The sequence below is a fragment of the Eumetopias jubatus genome, unplaced genomic scaffold (genome assembly GCF_037043125.1).
Source record: "Eumetopias jubatus isolate StellerSeaLion01/CBP00866 unplaced genomic scaffold, mEumJub1_p1.0 scaffold_10, whole genome shotgun sequence".
In the NCBI taxonomy this organism is placed as follows: Eukaryota; Metazoa; Chordata; class Mammalia; order Carnivora; family Otariidae; genus Eumetopias; species Eumetopias jubatus.
This window is the reverse complement of record NW_028274816.1, coordinates 110,765,709-110,781,511: the sequence shown is the minus strand read 5'-3', so window position 1 is coordinate 110,781,511 and position 15,803 is coordinate 110,765,709.

Here is a 15,803-nt window from a genome sequence, read left to right as displayed (position 1 = left end):
GGGAGCAAACTTAGAGATTATGGATTTGACCTATAATAGTTGTGAATATGACTTCAGTGATTCTGAGTGAAAAAACATGATGTCAGCAGAGTCATCAAATGGAGCTAAATACCTATTTGTAGCCCCTTGCCTGTGGTTTATTGGAGGTAGCTCTTTTTCCTTCACCTGTCTAGTGATGCCACTTTTAAATTAGACAATTAGCCACCAAGTCTCTTTAGATAGTAAATGAAGGAAGGGGATGCAAAAGACATTTCATTTGACTAGGAATGATGCATCAGCATCTCGACTGTGTAAAACCAAGCAGGAAAGGGTGTTCCAATGTGCAGTCAACTTTAAAGTTGATATTTCCAAGGATGATTTCCCTCAACTTTATTTCAGTCACTGGTTGAGCACTTGAAATATAAATTTTCTTGAGAGCACTGAACCTAATAACCTAGAATTCAAAATAGACTTGGTCCAGGAATGAGAGCAATGAGGGCTTCAAGTTGAAATGACTTCTTTAATCTATTACCATTGGGTAAAGTAAGAATCAAGGAAGCTCAAGGAAGACATGAGGTCCTACTAGACTGTTGAAGTCCACTGTTCAGTAGACCTTTTGAGTCTCTCTCATGTGCCACACACTTTTCTAGGGTACCTGAGCTTACAGAGCTTTTGGTGTATGTACCATCACAGCCCTGAAAGGCTTCTAATAATTAAAAACAAACAACAAAGCAGTGATTGAGACACTGTATGAAGTGTGAATTTTTTTCTAAAAATATTGTCTTCTGGGAATAGGTAATAAAAGAACCAAGGAGAGATTACCTGGTAAATCTCCCAATGGTATTTACTTATGTGACTATCATTTATTTTGACATAGGAAAATATCATTGTGAAACACAATCAATATGGTAAAAGAGACTTGTGAAAAATTAAATAATTTAATGGACAGGCATGGAACACTGCACCAAAAACTAATGATGTAATATATGGTGATTAACATAACAATAAAAAATTAAAAAAAAAAAGACTTGTTATATGATGGCTCCAAATACAAACCCTTCTTAAACATATATTCAGTATGTATTGAGTGTCCATCTCCATAAGGAGAGTCTGGGGCAGGGAGTTGTTGACATTTTGTACATCTTGCAAGCATTTTACTTCTTTGAATAAAAGCCCGGTATTCTCCTGGCCTTGAGCCTACTCTAACTTCAGCAGGAATGATTAGCAACCAATGAAACAATATCTGTTTACGAAAGCAGTGTTGGAGAGCTACATGAATAACTCAGAGGCTAGGCAGTTCTAGAGGAACAATCAGTTCTCAAGGGTGATTTACTACTTCTGCAAAATGCTCTAACTGCATCAATCTTTGCTTGGAACTGAGTCACTGCAGAAAGTGACACAAGATATGAGTAGCTTCAGTCAGACACCAGAATAGAGTACTGTCATACAACTTCCAGAGGCTACAATGAATCATCCTGCTACTTATTTTGAGCAGCCCCACAAACCCAACAGGAAGGTAAGAAGCAATTCAGTGCCTTGGTGGCAGGTCTTGGACCCATTTAGAGTTTTTGTTTTGTTTTGTTTGTGCCTATACAACTGTCATCCCTAAAATAAGAATGGTCAAGAGAGAGATGGAGATATGAGTGACTGGTGTCATTTAAGGGCTCTGCTGGGGCTACTGCGTTGTGCAACTCCAAAGAGAATCAACCCTACTGGCTTGGGCAACATGGAGTTTTATAACAGGTTGGCCCTATTGATGTGACATTCTGACACTCCATCACTCCATGTCCTTGAACTTACCTTTTAATTTCATCGTGCTGCTCCACTTGTATTTCCCAAACCTGTTCTAGCCCTTCATCTTCTCTTCCACTGATGTGTGTCTGTATTGAATATATGTATGTGCACATGCATAGGAGGTGGTGAAGAGATACTTAACTCCCTCTCCTCACTTTTCCCCTCTCCTGGAGGGAAAAATAAAGAAGAAACACTTATGATGTAACTTCTGTCTCTCATTCACTCCTCTCTGTGTTGTGGAGGGTGAGGGGGTATCATGCAAGTGGTTGGGATGTATTCCATAACTTGAATTATGGGATAAATTACTGGGGAAAAGGACTTCTCTTAAGCCAGAGATAACAAGATAGAGATGCATCCAGTTCTCAGTCTCTCCATTATCCCTAGGAGATGCATGCCAGCTTAGGCATCTGATGAACGCAGAATGGGATCTGCTCTAGTGGAGGGATACCCCCTACCCCAGCCTGACCCATGGATGCCACTTTTATAATAGAAGCATGAGAAAATTGCCTTGTCTGTAGAGAAGCACAGGTTACTTGGCACTGTATAGTCTGGATTTGTAGAGCTTGCTATTTATAATATTTTCTGGAAAAGCCAGCTACTCTGCACCTGCAACTTGGGGTCTGTGGGATGATGCAGTCCATGAAAAATAAAGTGGTCCCAGTCCCAAGGGAATTGAAACTTGAAAGTTTCCCTTTTTGCTAGAGGAAAGGTGAGCCCTCAGATTCTAGCTAGCTTGTTATCTAAGCAACATAGGTTCGTGTTTGGACAACTCTGCTCCTTGAATAACACTCCCTGGGGGAAGAGGAAATAGTTATCTAATTGGTGAATTTGGAAAATAGAGGCAGGGATGTGTAGCTTAATATGTTCTGTTTTTTCTCTTCTTATAGGCTCACTCTTTCCTTGGTAATAAGGTTTCTCTCCTCATGAATGCACTTTATTTTTCAAGTGAGACTGTGTTCTCTGGAAGTTTGTTAGTGACCTGTTCCTGCCTAACAAATTACCTCAAAACCTGGTGATTTTAACGATTATTATCTCAGTCTCATGGATCAGCAATCTGGGTTTGGCTTATCCTCCACTTCCTAGTCTCTCGTGCGTTAAAATTAAGGTATTGGCCAGAGCTACAGTCTTCTCAACACTGATTGGGAAAGGATTCACTTCAGTTCCTGGTTTACTCATTGTTAGCTGTTAGCCAGAAACCACTCTCGGGTCCTTTCTTTCTTTTTCTTTTTTCTTTTTTTTAAAAATAGAGAGCGTGCACACAAGCAGGGGGAGAGGCAGAGCGGGGAGAAGGGAAAGAATCTCTAGCAGACTCTCTGGTGAGCACAGAGCCCTATGCCTGGCTGGATCTCATGACCCTGAGATCATGACCCAAGTGGAAATCAAGAGCCTGACACTCAACCGACTGAGCAGCCCCCCAATGCACCCCCCACTCTCAGGTCCTTCCTATGTGCACCTCTCCATAGGACAGCTGTCAACAAGGCAGTTTGTTTCACCAAAAGAAGTAAGCTAAGAAGAGCCAGGAAGAGAAAGAGTAAACACAAGATGCAAGTCAGAGCTGCTTTATAACTCAGCCTCATGAAGTGACATCCTATACTTGCATTCTCTTTATTAGAGGCAAGTCCATAAGTGAGCCCACACTCAGGAGGAGGGGATTACACAGAGGCATGGATATCAGGAGTAAGTAAACCAGACACATACTGGCATTGCTGGGAGCTGTGCCAGAAGTTGCCTACCATACGAGAGTCTCAGAAAATGTTTCATGGCCACATCTCTACATCACTTCATCCAGTTAGAGCCTTTAACAGGAGTAAAGTTGGTATTTTTATCTCCATCTGTCTATCTCCAAGCCTTTCTCTCAGTTGAATTTGAATTCAGAGTGAGTGACGGCATCCTTCATATTTTTTCCTCTTCCTAGATTTTTTCTTCCTCATCCACATTGATGAAACTTACTGGCTTTTCAAGATTCAGATTTAGTATCTGTGTCTTTAAGAATTTTTATTAAGCCCCAAGGAGCCAATACTAACACCCACATCAGTTTCTGAAGGTATTATCTAAGTACGAAAGAAAAGATAGAATTATTTTCCTTGAACTCAGTAGAGTAGCACTTAGAGACTGGGGTGAGTATCCTTTCTGTAAACTCCACTCCTAACTCAGCCCCTGAACGTGAAACCCAAGGTACTCTCTTGTTTATATCCATTTTTTTTAGTTTGTCTTTATTTTTTTACAGCTTTATTGAGCTATAATAGCATGTAACATTGTACAAGTTTAAGGTGTATAACATGATGATTTGATAAACACACACACACACACACACACACACACACACACACACACACACACATATATATAGTGAAACGATTATCACAATAAGGTTAATAGATCCATCACCATACATTATGACTCTGTGTTTGTTGAGAACTTTTAAGATCTACTTTCAAAGCAATCTTCAAGTGTACAATACAGTACTGTTAACGATAGCCACCATGCTATACAGTGAATTCTCAGAACTTATTTATCTTCTAACTGACCTTTATGACCTTTGACCAACATCTCCCATTTCCTCCACTCTCCCCCAGCTGCTGGCAGTTACCATTCCACTTTCTGTTTATATGAGGTCAGTTTTTTGTTTGTTTGTTTGTTTTTTGTTTTTTTTTTTAGATTGCACATATAAGTGAGACCATATATTTTGTCTTTCTCTGTCTGACTTATTTCACAACCAAATTACATGTTCCTCCAGTGGGATAACCTCACTCCTTTAAGAAGAAGTGACTGTATTTGCTATGCCCTCCTCCTTACCTCCACATGGTGGGGTCTTGGAGTGCTCCAGCTTTTGTGGGGTGAGCAGGGATGCTTGTCACTCCCAACTGCATCCATTCTGTAGGTAAATGGAGATGAGGATAGGCTCCAATTAATGTCCAGTATTGCTTTTTAGGTAACATATATTTTATACCCATACTGAGGGAATAATGTTTTGCTTATTACATGAAACCTGCTCAGATTTTAAGAGTCAGCAGCTTATTATTGTGGTGTCTTTGATTTCTTATCTGCTCAAATTGGACCCTTTTGGAATAATAAAGCACCTCATTAGCTTTTTAATATCTATTCTTGCTATTTCCATGAATGTGTGTCAGTCCTGATTTAGCCGTTAACTTCAGCAGTCCCATTCTGATGGATAAAATGTGTGTGTGTGTGTGTGTGTGTGTGTGTGTGTGTGTGAAAAGGATTGCCGATTTTTCCTACCATATTAGCAAACAAACAAAAATTAAATAAACTATTCAATGAAGTAAGATAAGAAGAGAACATGAAAGAGAATAGAAGGGTTTCTTAAAGGGGAGAAAGATATTGTAGGCAAGAAAATGGAAATAAACTTGAGCAATGAAATGCTTGTCTGACAATGAGACTATAAGATAATACTTATATCAATTTACACTAATAAATTTAGGCACCTAGATTAAATGGTCAATTTAAGGAAACCATAATTGAACAAAATTTCTTAAGGCATTTGATTACATCTATAATCAGGAGACAAAATTGAAAAGTTATAATTCTAGATTTCACCCTAAACACAGTTTTATTTGTGCATTTCCATCAAGTCTGCAAGGAACTGTTAATGTTTATGATGAAACAATTCCAGAGCCTAAGAAAAATTCCCAAGATTATTTACTGTAGGTTATATTGCATGCATACCAAAAGCAGACACAGATAGAGTACTAGGGAAGAACACCAGAGGGCAAGGTTTTCAAATTGACATAAGCACAGGTTATGAAAAGCAGCTTGTTACAATGATGCTATGTTTAACAGCTGGTGGCTAGGAGATAATGAGAAGACTCTTTGGACTTTGGCTAAGGAGATGAGCTTTATTCAAATTTTGATGGTGATAATGAAAAAGAAAGCACTATGTAATTATATGGATAAATACATTCTTTTGGTAGTTGGTTTATTTTATAAAAGAAAATATGTACATTTGATTCAATTCCCTTAATTCCGCCACGTAAAAAAGGAAAGCTGTTATTAACCAGCAGTGCATCTTACAATAGAGGGCATCCTAGAATCTGAGAAAAATGGCAGCAGAAGTGGTGAAGTCAGAGAGAAAGTTCAAAAGCAGCAGCCTTGGAGAACTAATTAAAATCTTACAAATGTAAGGGAAGTGAAACTTCCAAGTAGGAAGGTTTGCTTGAAGGAAGGCTTGAAGGATTAATTAAAATCTTACAACCTGGGTTAAGCATAACTTCAATTAAGGATGAATGGCATAGATTACAAGGCTGTGGAAGGATAGGGCTTTAGCCTAAGGGGCACCGAGAGAAAAGAACCAGGAGGGACATTCACAGAAGAAACAAAGACCAATTTGAGGAAGGGCAATTATTTCTTATAAAAGGATTGGGTTTTAGCCCTTCCTATTAGTTAAATGAAGAAAGGCGTATCTGGATTTGTTCTTAGCACAGAATATGCATGGAAGATAGGAGACTGAGGGGTTGGGGGCATGGTGACTCTGAGTGAGTATAGAGTAATGATTAGATAGGAGGCTATGACTGTCTTCCAAAAGAAATGTTAAAAGAAATACATCTTGGCCATGACAGCTTTCTCCTGAACACAGGAAGAGTATTGTTCAGACTTAACATGAAACTAAGTAAACAGATTCAGAGAAGTATAATGGTCCATTTACATGTTCAACTTGGCTGGGACAAAACATTATTGAAGGTATTTTAGATGAGATTAATATTTAAATGTGATGGGCTTTGAACAAAGCAGTGACCCTGCATATGTGGGTGGGCCTCATCCAATCAGTAGAAGGCCTGCATAGAGCAAAAAGATTGGCTTCCCCTGAGGAAGAGAGAATCCTCCAGCAGGCCGCCTTCCCATTTCATCTGTAACATGGGCTCTTCCTTGTTTTATGGCAGACAGCCTTTAGACACAAACTGGAACATCAGCTTTTCTGGGTCTTCAGCCTACTGGCCCACCCTGTAGATTTGGGATTTGCCAGCCTCCATGATCACATGGGAACTAATTCTTTGTAATAAACCTCTCTTTCTCTCACTTTCAACATAGGTATAGATATATAGATGTAGATTTTAGTTACAGATAAACACATTCTATTGGCTGTTTTTCTAGTCAGCGTTCTAATACATGAAATACGTTAACAATTATTTCTGATGTCAGAAGCTCAGATATAACCAGTAACCGGTAGGATTATAGGAGTGAAAGCCTTCTTTTTTCCCTTCCTTCCTTCCTTTTCCATACGTGCTAAATGCAGGTCTAAAAATGGTTGGTGGGTGCAAAAATTATAACATCTTTTTCTATTCAATGTAACTTATGAGTTTTTTTTAAAAACACACAACACAGCAATATATATTGTTTATAGATTCCTGCATTTACTTTAAAAGTCAAAAGGCATGTGTAGGAGTAACACACACTAACTTCAGAGCATTTGTTAGCCCTGGAAAGGGAGGAGAGAGGAGCAGAGGAGTGAGGGAGAATAAGGTTTTGTTGTTTTTATAATGTATTTATTTTAAAATAGGGAGATGTGAAAAGCAAATAGTACAAACTATTAAAATCTCCTTAATCTCAGAGGTAGATGCATGAATGATTGCAGCATTGTTTTCTGTACTTTGGTGGGTGATTAAAATATTTTATAACTAAAATGAAAATAGTATATGAAAAAGAATGCAACCAGGCTGGAAAGTAGACTTGAATCCTTTTTTTTTTCTTCTTCTTCTGAGGAACAGCTACCAAGGGAGGCATTCACTGACCAGCTCTGGAGTACTGTTAGTTGTGCTAAGTGTTAGAGATATAACCAGCAGGCAAGACCAGCCTCCTACACCTCAGAAGTTCAGTCCAGAGAGGTGGACAGAGACACATAATGAAAGAAAACTTGGTAAACCACAGGCATCAGACTACTGAGGAAATGATTTTGCCTGAGACTAAGAGCAGGGAAGCCCTCATAGAAGAAGTGATATCTGAGCATGAGTTTTATTTTTTTTAAAGATTTTATTTATTTATTTGAGAGAGAGAGCACACAAGCAGGGGGGAGGGGTAGAGGGAGAAGCAGACTTCCCACTGAGCAAGGAGCCCGATGTGAGACTCGATCCCAGGACCTTGGGATCATGACCTGAGCCGAACACAGACACTTAATGGACTGAGCCACCCAGGCACCCTGAGCATGAGTTTTAAAAAACAATAAGAATTTTCTGTAGTCAAGGCTTAGAAGGGCTTTCTTGGACATCAGTGAGGTAAGGGCAAGAAATTACAATTTCACCAGTAGAATAAAATATATATTGAGCTATGGTAATAATCAAAATTAATCTCTCAAAAACTCAAAATTTGGCAGAGATAAAACTAGTGCAAACTGTTATTAAAACCAGAAAAAAAAAGACAAATGGCTGTCTAATAGGAGAGAAAGTTAGTTTTCTGCTAGATGCCAGAGCGGCATTAGGCTGTCCATATATGACATAAAGAGAAGCTTAAGTATATAGAGTAAAGCCAAAGACTGAAAGTAAATAATACTTATAATAATTATAAACAACAAAGTCATTAATGGAGGCCAAAGAATTACAAAAGAAAATAAAACAGAAGTAGAAAAAAATCAAAAGACAAAGGGAGGAAAAAATAATGTTCAAGGCAAAACCAAATTGATGAAGGGAAGATGAGCAGGTCAAACAAATACATTTGCTACCCAATACAGTGTTGAGAATCGTGGGGATTATGACACAAATTGTGGTACATCTACTTCCTGTACTGTTACGAAGTAATTATAAAAAGGGCTGTGATATCACTGCATCATGTGCATGGTGCATGGTATAGCAGGAGACACCGTTATTTATGTACCGGGATTATACTTTGTGACTAATATAAGCAAGGATGACCTTGTGCCCCTGGACAGATATTTTTGGTGGCTCCTTGTCTATATAAACAATTTTATTAAAAATGTATTACTAAATTCATTGGCCCATGTGATGTGCAGTGACTCACTGATGATGATTTGGAATGATGGGTAGAGATAAGGTTGTTAAATATTTGAAATTTTTTTCTTCGGTGCATGTGTAGATTCTTCATAGTGTCCAGGTACCTCGTCTCTTCCTGCTTAGGTCCAGAAACTCTTGTTCTCTTCATTCCCTTCATGTCCCCTTCAGGATACTTTTCTATCTCCTATCATGAGAAAAAGATAGCCATGCCATTATTGCTCACAACGCCCGGTGGTGGTGGTGGACCTTCAGTGGCTTGGAGCCCTGATCTCATGCTGTTGTAGCCTATGAAAGTATAAAGCTCATTGGTAAAGGTAAATATATAGACAAATACAGAATGCTGTGTTAATGGAATGGCTGTGGGTAAATAACTTTGAATTCTAGTATAAACATTAAAAGACAAAGGTATTACAAATAACTATAATTACGTTAGTGGATATACAAAATAATTAGATGTAATTGTGACATCAATAACAATGTTGGGGGAAAGGTAAAGGTGTAGATTTTTTTGTGTGCAAATGAAGTTAAATTATTAGCTTAAAATAGACTGTTGTAACTGTAAGATATTTTATGTAAGCCCCATGGTAATCATTGTCCTTTTTTCTTTAATTTCTTTTTTTGCGAGGCTGTGACATTTTATGCCATACAGTACCCACACATGTGACTATTGGAAGGCTTTTTTCAGAACCTACAAATGAAGAGCATTTTTTTGATTTCCTTCATGATTAGGCTTACCGAAATGATAAATAATAAAATTACATGGATCCTATATGCTATATAGGGGGAAAGATTGATTCATCCGGTCTATAGTCACTGTTCTAGAAATGATGGCTATTTCAAGGAAAAAGATTAAAAAAAATTCCTGAGCTTATGGAACTTATATTCTATGGGGAGAGATGGGCCATAAACATAAACTATTTCAGTATGCAGACTGTGCATTGAGAGGGCATGCAGGAACACTGATGTCTGGTTTTGACTTGAGGTTCTGAATGAGAGAAGCTTGAACTAACACAAGAGAAGGGGAGGGGTGGTGTGCAAAATCCCCTCTAACTCAAGGTCTCTAGGTCTTTGGAAGCCATCAAAAAGAATATAAGCAGTTTGTATAGCTCCATATAAAGGAACACTGGTCTGCTCAGGAAGTCACCAGGCCAAGAAAGGGAATCCCCTACCGGAAGGACTTCAACTTGGTGAGACACATGTTGGTGATCCATCACCAATGGGCCAAAGATAGAAGGAGCTCTCTTCAAATCAGATTAACTGAAATTTCCCAATAGCTCTCAAAGTTTGGAATAGTATCATAAGGCATAGAGACATACATTCTTGCCCTGATTTTAAGTAAGTCGATGGTAAAAGTATAAAAAGATTTCATTTCCCAAGCTTACCATTATATAACAGGATAAACTGGTGTCAGATCTCTTTGCAGGTTCTGAAGCCTGGGCACAAAGGGAAATTGAAAAGCAAACAAAAGGCAAAAACAATAGTAGCAACAAAAGCTTCCACTACCTCCCATCTTTGAAAAACTTACCAGAAAGAAAACAAAAGCATTAACTAAATTTAAGTCTTATTTATTACTATCTGTTCATGGTATTTTTGGATATGATTTAAAATGTATGATGCCTTCTGTTCTATAAAGCATGAATGAAGGAATAGAGCTGATATTAAAATATATATATATGAAAACTTACATGATCAACTGAGTGTTTTCCCAACCAAAGTGTTTAGCAAGTTTTGTTTCTGAAACACAGGGTAATTTCAAAATTGCATTTTGGAAGTCTCTCCAGGGTCTGAAACAAATTTTTTGAGAAATAAATTCGTGGCAAACCTTTTAACCTTGGAGGATAAACTTGACTTTGAGAAGCAGTTGAAAGTGATTTTGAGTCATATGGTTAATGATCAAGATGAATATACCATCTTATACCATCTTTGAATGTTGCTTCCTTGGGAAGCATAATAATGGTAATATGATGACAACAGCCTTAGCAACTGCTCTTCACTTCTGTTAAATGCTTCCCTGAAGCCGGCTCTGGGCTACGCTCTGTATGCATTATCTCATTTAATACCTGTGATAAAACTTAGATTAGATATTGTTATCTTCCCTAGAGGCCAGTGTGGCTGGAGTGAGTGAGTGAGGGACAAGCTAGTGGAAGTCAGATGCATAAAGATAAATGAAGGGGTAAAAGAAGGTGGATTTTATAAGGCATCAGAGCTCATAGTAAGAACTTTGGGTTTTGGGCTTTTCCTCTGAGTAGAAACACAACTATGAGTAGAAACACTATGTTTTTAAGGAGATAAACTTGGCTACTGTTTTGAGAGTTGTCTTCAAGGACAGCAATGACAAAAGCAGGGAGATCAGTAAGACCCTATTGCAATAATCATGGTCACAGATGATAGTGGCTTAGAGCAGAGGCAGTAGGGAAGATGGGAAGTGGTCAAATTATAAATATTTTGAAAGTAGAGATGACAAAATTTACTGATGAGCCAGTTTTAAAGTTTGGGATAAAATGAATTAAAGGTGACATCAAATATTTGGCATAAGCAATAAGAATGGAGTTGGCATTAATGAATGAGGAATAGTCCATAAAAGGCTTTTTAAAAAACATTTATTTATTTGAGAGAGAAAGAGAGGGAGAAAGAGAGAGCGAGCGGAGGGAGGGGCAGAGGGAGAGAATCTCCAGCAGACTCCCCTCTGAGCCCAGAGCCAGATGCCAGGCTCAATCCTGCAACCCATGAGATCACAGCCTGAGCCAAAACCAAGAGTCGGTTGCTTAACTGACTGAGCCTCCCAGGCATCCCCATAAAAGGCTTTTTTAAATGGAGGGATAGAACTCATCTAGAGCTTAATTTTAGACATGTTGGGTCTGCCCAGTCTACTAGATGTCCAAAGGGAGATGTCAAGCAGGCAGTTGAACATGCAGAATGGTAGCTGAGAGAAGTAGTTTGGGCTAAAAGTATAAAACTGTGAGTAATCAACATGTAGGCGATATGAATTTTCATTTTAGATGTTAAATATCTTCTCTGAGGCCCAAATCGTAGAGATGTCTGACTCTGAAGCTATGATCTGTCCATTAAACAATGCTGCTACTGTAATCTTAATTTTTTTCTTTGTAAATTTACCTACATTATTCAATCATTCATTCAACAAATATTTAGTGGACCCTGCTGTATGTTGGATAATCTTTAAGTTACTGAGGATAGAGGATTAAAACAAGGGATGGGTGAGGTCTCATCTCAAAAACTGTACAGTCTAATTGAGAGACTAGTCTCAGACAACCTGGGAGCTTTGATTACCTGGCTTGAGGTAGTATTTGTCACCTTTCTTCATTGCAAAGCTGCTCTTTTTTCTTTTCCCTTCTATACGGTATTCTTTGGAAGAAAGCCACTATGCTCAGCTCACACTTAGGAATTGGTCATTATGTTCAGCTTCCTTAAGAGCAAAATATCCAAAGCTATTATTTGGATCCTTCTGCATGAGAAATTTGTCTGTGTTCCCCATTTATTTACTTTTATTTTTGTTCAATCATGTACTTGCATCAATATGAACTCATAAATATTTATTTTATTCTTTGGGTTATAATCTAGTACCACTTTATTTTATTTTATTGCTCAGGTTATTCCAGTGTTGGCTATCAGGAGCTCTTCCAATTGGTCCTGATATCTCTCTGACATATCCCCATCATTGGGATTTTTTATTTTTGAGCACTTTCTTTTTTTCTGACACCCTAGGATGCTTCAGGCTCACATTGTATATTTTTTGCTCCAGTCCTAAAACCAGCCATTTCTCCAAGGAGTTCTGGATCCTTTTATTGGAGAGTGATATTAGAAATCAAGATCTGGACCCTAGGTGTCCTCATTGCTAGTGGGGCGTTTTTCCTTTTCGGCCCTTGCAGCTGATTGGGCCAGAAGATATTTGTGTGCATACTAACCAATGTATCTCTCTCTCTCTCTCTCTCAATATTTATATATGTAGCCATCTGTAGCTATATTAAGCTAAACATGAGTTTATAGTGCTGTCTTCAGTGATCCAGCTTGTTCTCACTTTATATCAGCTTTCCCTCACTTTATATGCATCTTTCTTCCCCAACTGCCTGCCTTGTGCATTTCAAGATCCAGCATCAGCTGGGCAGATAACAGCATTACAGAGACTGTTAAACTGGCTTTCACAATTGTGCAAGATAAAATCCCTATAGCAAAAACAATTCCATATATATACATATGGAGTATATATGGTCATAACTCCATATATATTTATTTATATATTTATATATATACATATTTGTTTATTCATTCATTCATTCATTCTTGCAGTTCTGAAAACTTTGATCTTGAGATACCTGCTGGGTATATATATACAAGTCAATGGGGTCTGTGCTCTTCAGGCAAAGACCATAGGTATGTCTGCAGTAGAAGAAGCTTTTACTTTTATTCATTGTAGTGAGCAAGAATATACACCATGGAGAAATGTGGGTTATCTCAGTAAGAGGGTATTAGAAAGATCTATTAAAGAATTTGGACTTCGGTTGAGTAATTTAGGGATGGGTATAAGGAGGCAAAGGTTTGATCCAAATTGGGGGTTACTGGAAAGCAGAGGCAATTCTATAATTGGGTATTTTAAATCTTATCCATAGGGAGGGCACAGAATAGCAGGGATAAAGCTGTTCCTGGCAAGGAAGTAGCAGTCATTCATTTAGTGAGAGGGGGATGTTTGATATTTTGTGTTGCGCAATGTCCTTTTTTGAAGTAGATGTTCTGTGAGATTGTTTATATCCAACAAGAGAACAATATGATTTAATTGTATCAGTTTGCATCATCTCAGTTTGTAATAACATTAAGAACACTGAGGCTTAGTTATGAAATTCAGATCAGTTCCAGGATATCAGGTTGCTAAAACAAAAACAAAAACAAAAAACAATAACAACAAAACTATCTGTCTGTCTATCTATCTACCTATCTATTCCACTAGTTCTGCTTCTCTAATTGAATCTTGACTGATAGAATATGAAAAGTAAATTCCCTGAACCTCCAGGCATTATCCTCTTCAGCTTTGCTGACCTCCTTGTGTTTTCTGATGAAGGGCAAAACCAATCACAGAATTCCAAGGAGGAAAATCTGAAGGGGGCAACAATTTACAGCAGGGAATTTTATGCAGCTGAGCTCCAAAGTGTATCAACCAGTGGCCAAGACTGCAAAGGGGACCCAGAAATCTCTCCTGGGCAAGCACAGTATGACAGCGCATTAACATGGTATGTTGTGCCACAGAGCAAATTTTGAAAACATTTGTTCTGTTGTTTATTGGGAGAGAGGGTCAAGTGAAAGCATTCATTTTTGCAGCTCTGAAAGCTTTGGTCTTGAGATACCTGCTGGGTACCATCTGACAGGTTTTGCCCATACAGAGGAAATGTGGATGTTTTTAATTAGTATAGGACTATGCAGAAAAATAAAGTTTTCTTGGAGACATAATGTCATTTAGCAGAAAGTGGGCTGGGAAGGGAATTTAGAGAGGTACAGGTTAGCCTTTACTCTCCCCAGCAGACTGTGTGAGCTTGGACAAATTACTTAACCTCTCTGCACTCTTATTTTCCTCATCTCCAAAATGAAGAGTCTTGACTTATTTATCTCTCCTGGCCTTTCTGACTCTAATTTTCTTTGTGCTTTTTATATTGCAGCAACTTACCAACTACAAAAAGAAAGTAAATATCTGTGTAGGTAGATTTCATTGTACCTGTGGAGATGGAAGCAGAATTTTAAGGTTAAAAACAAAAACATCAAAATCAAGGTCCATATGAGTTATTTGTTTAGAAACTCAAAAATTCCCATATTCCTAAAAACACACACACACACACACACACACACACACACACACAAAGGAAAACAAAAACAATTTGGGATTTCTAGCTACATCTCTAGCTCATAAAATATTTTCAAGTTGCTTTTTGTCCTTATAGGAAAGAGGAAGAGGAAAATGGGGTAGGAAGCAGGAAGAGAGGATTGTTTATCCTTGCTTTTTGATTACAACTAATGCATGTGTTTTGCTGAAAAAGTAGAATATACTCATAAATTAAAAATACATTTTTATCAGTCTGTAACCTGTTCAGTGTATATCCTTATACATAGACACACACAAATACACACAGAGACATTTACAAACGTAACTTTATTATTTTTTTTACAAATATATGCGATGTAAGAAAATATTTTTGTCTGGTGTTCCTCCAAAATTTATTATAGCTCTCTCTCTCCACATCAGTAATATAGAATTGCATCATATTCTTAATGTTTGCATAGCATTCAATCATACGAACATGTGTGGGGATCTAATTTGCACCCATACTTCGTTTGTTGCTATTTGTGGTATCTTGGACAAATTTATTAACCCTTCTGAGTTTTAGTCACTTCATCTGCTAAAATAGGAGTAACTTTTTTTTTTATGAAGAACCGCTGTGAAAATGAAATGAGTTCTTGTCAAATGTGTGTAGTTCCCAAACTGTGTTTAGGAAAACGGCAGCGGAAGCTGTTCAGGATATAGTAAGGGTTGGTGGAACATTTGTTATGCCAATGTGTTTTGGTAATGAGTGCTCCCAAGCTTACTTACCAGAAAATCCTTATATGTTTCTTTTTTTCTTTCAAATACCATTGTTGGGATATAATTCATACACCATATAGTTAACCAATTTAAATTCACTGGCTTTTAGTATATTCACAAATGTGCAGCCATCACCACAATTGATACTGGAACATTTTCATCATCCCAAAAAGAAACCTCAGAACCCTCAGCCATCACCCCCTCCCCAATATTCTGCTCTCACCTGGAAGTCACTCATTTACTTTCTGTCTCAATAGATTTGCTTCTCCTTGACATCTCTTATAAATAGAATTGTGCAATATGTAGACCATGGAATCTTTTGGACACTGAGCACAAGTTAAAGATTATCAAAATAGCGATGGACAGGACACAAACACTGACTTAGGATACCTAATATCTTTGATATCGTCAACATTCAATAAATAATACTTTCCACTATGTGCTAGAGGCTCAGATTGTTAGGTAATGGCCAGTGCGTGGAAATTCCAAAT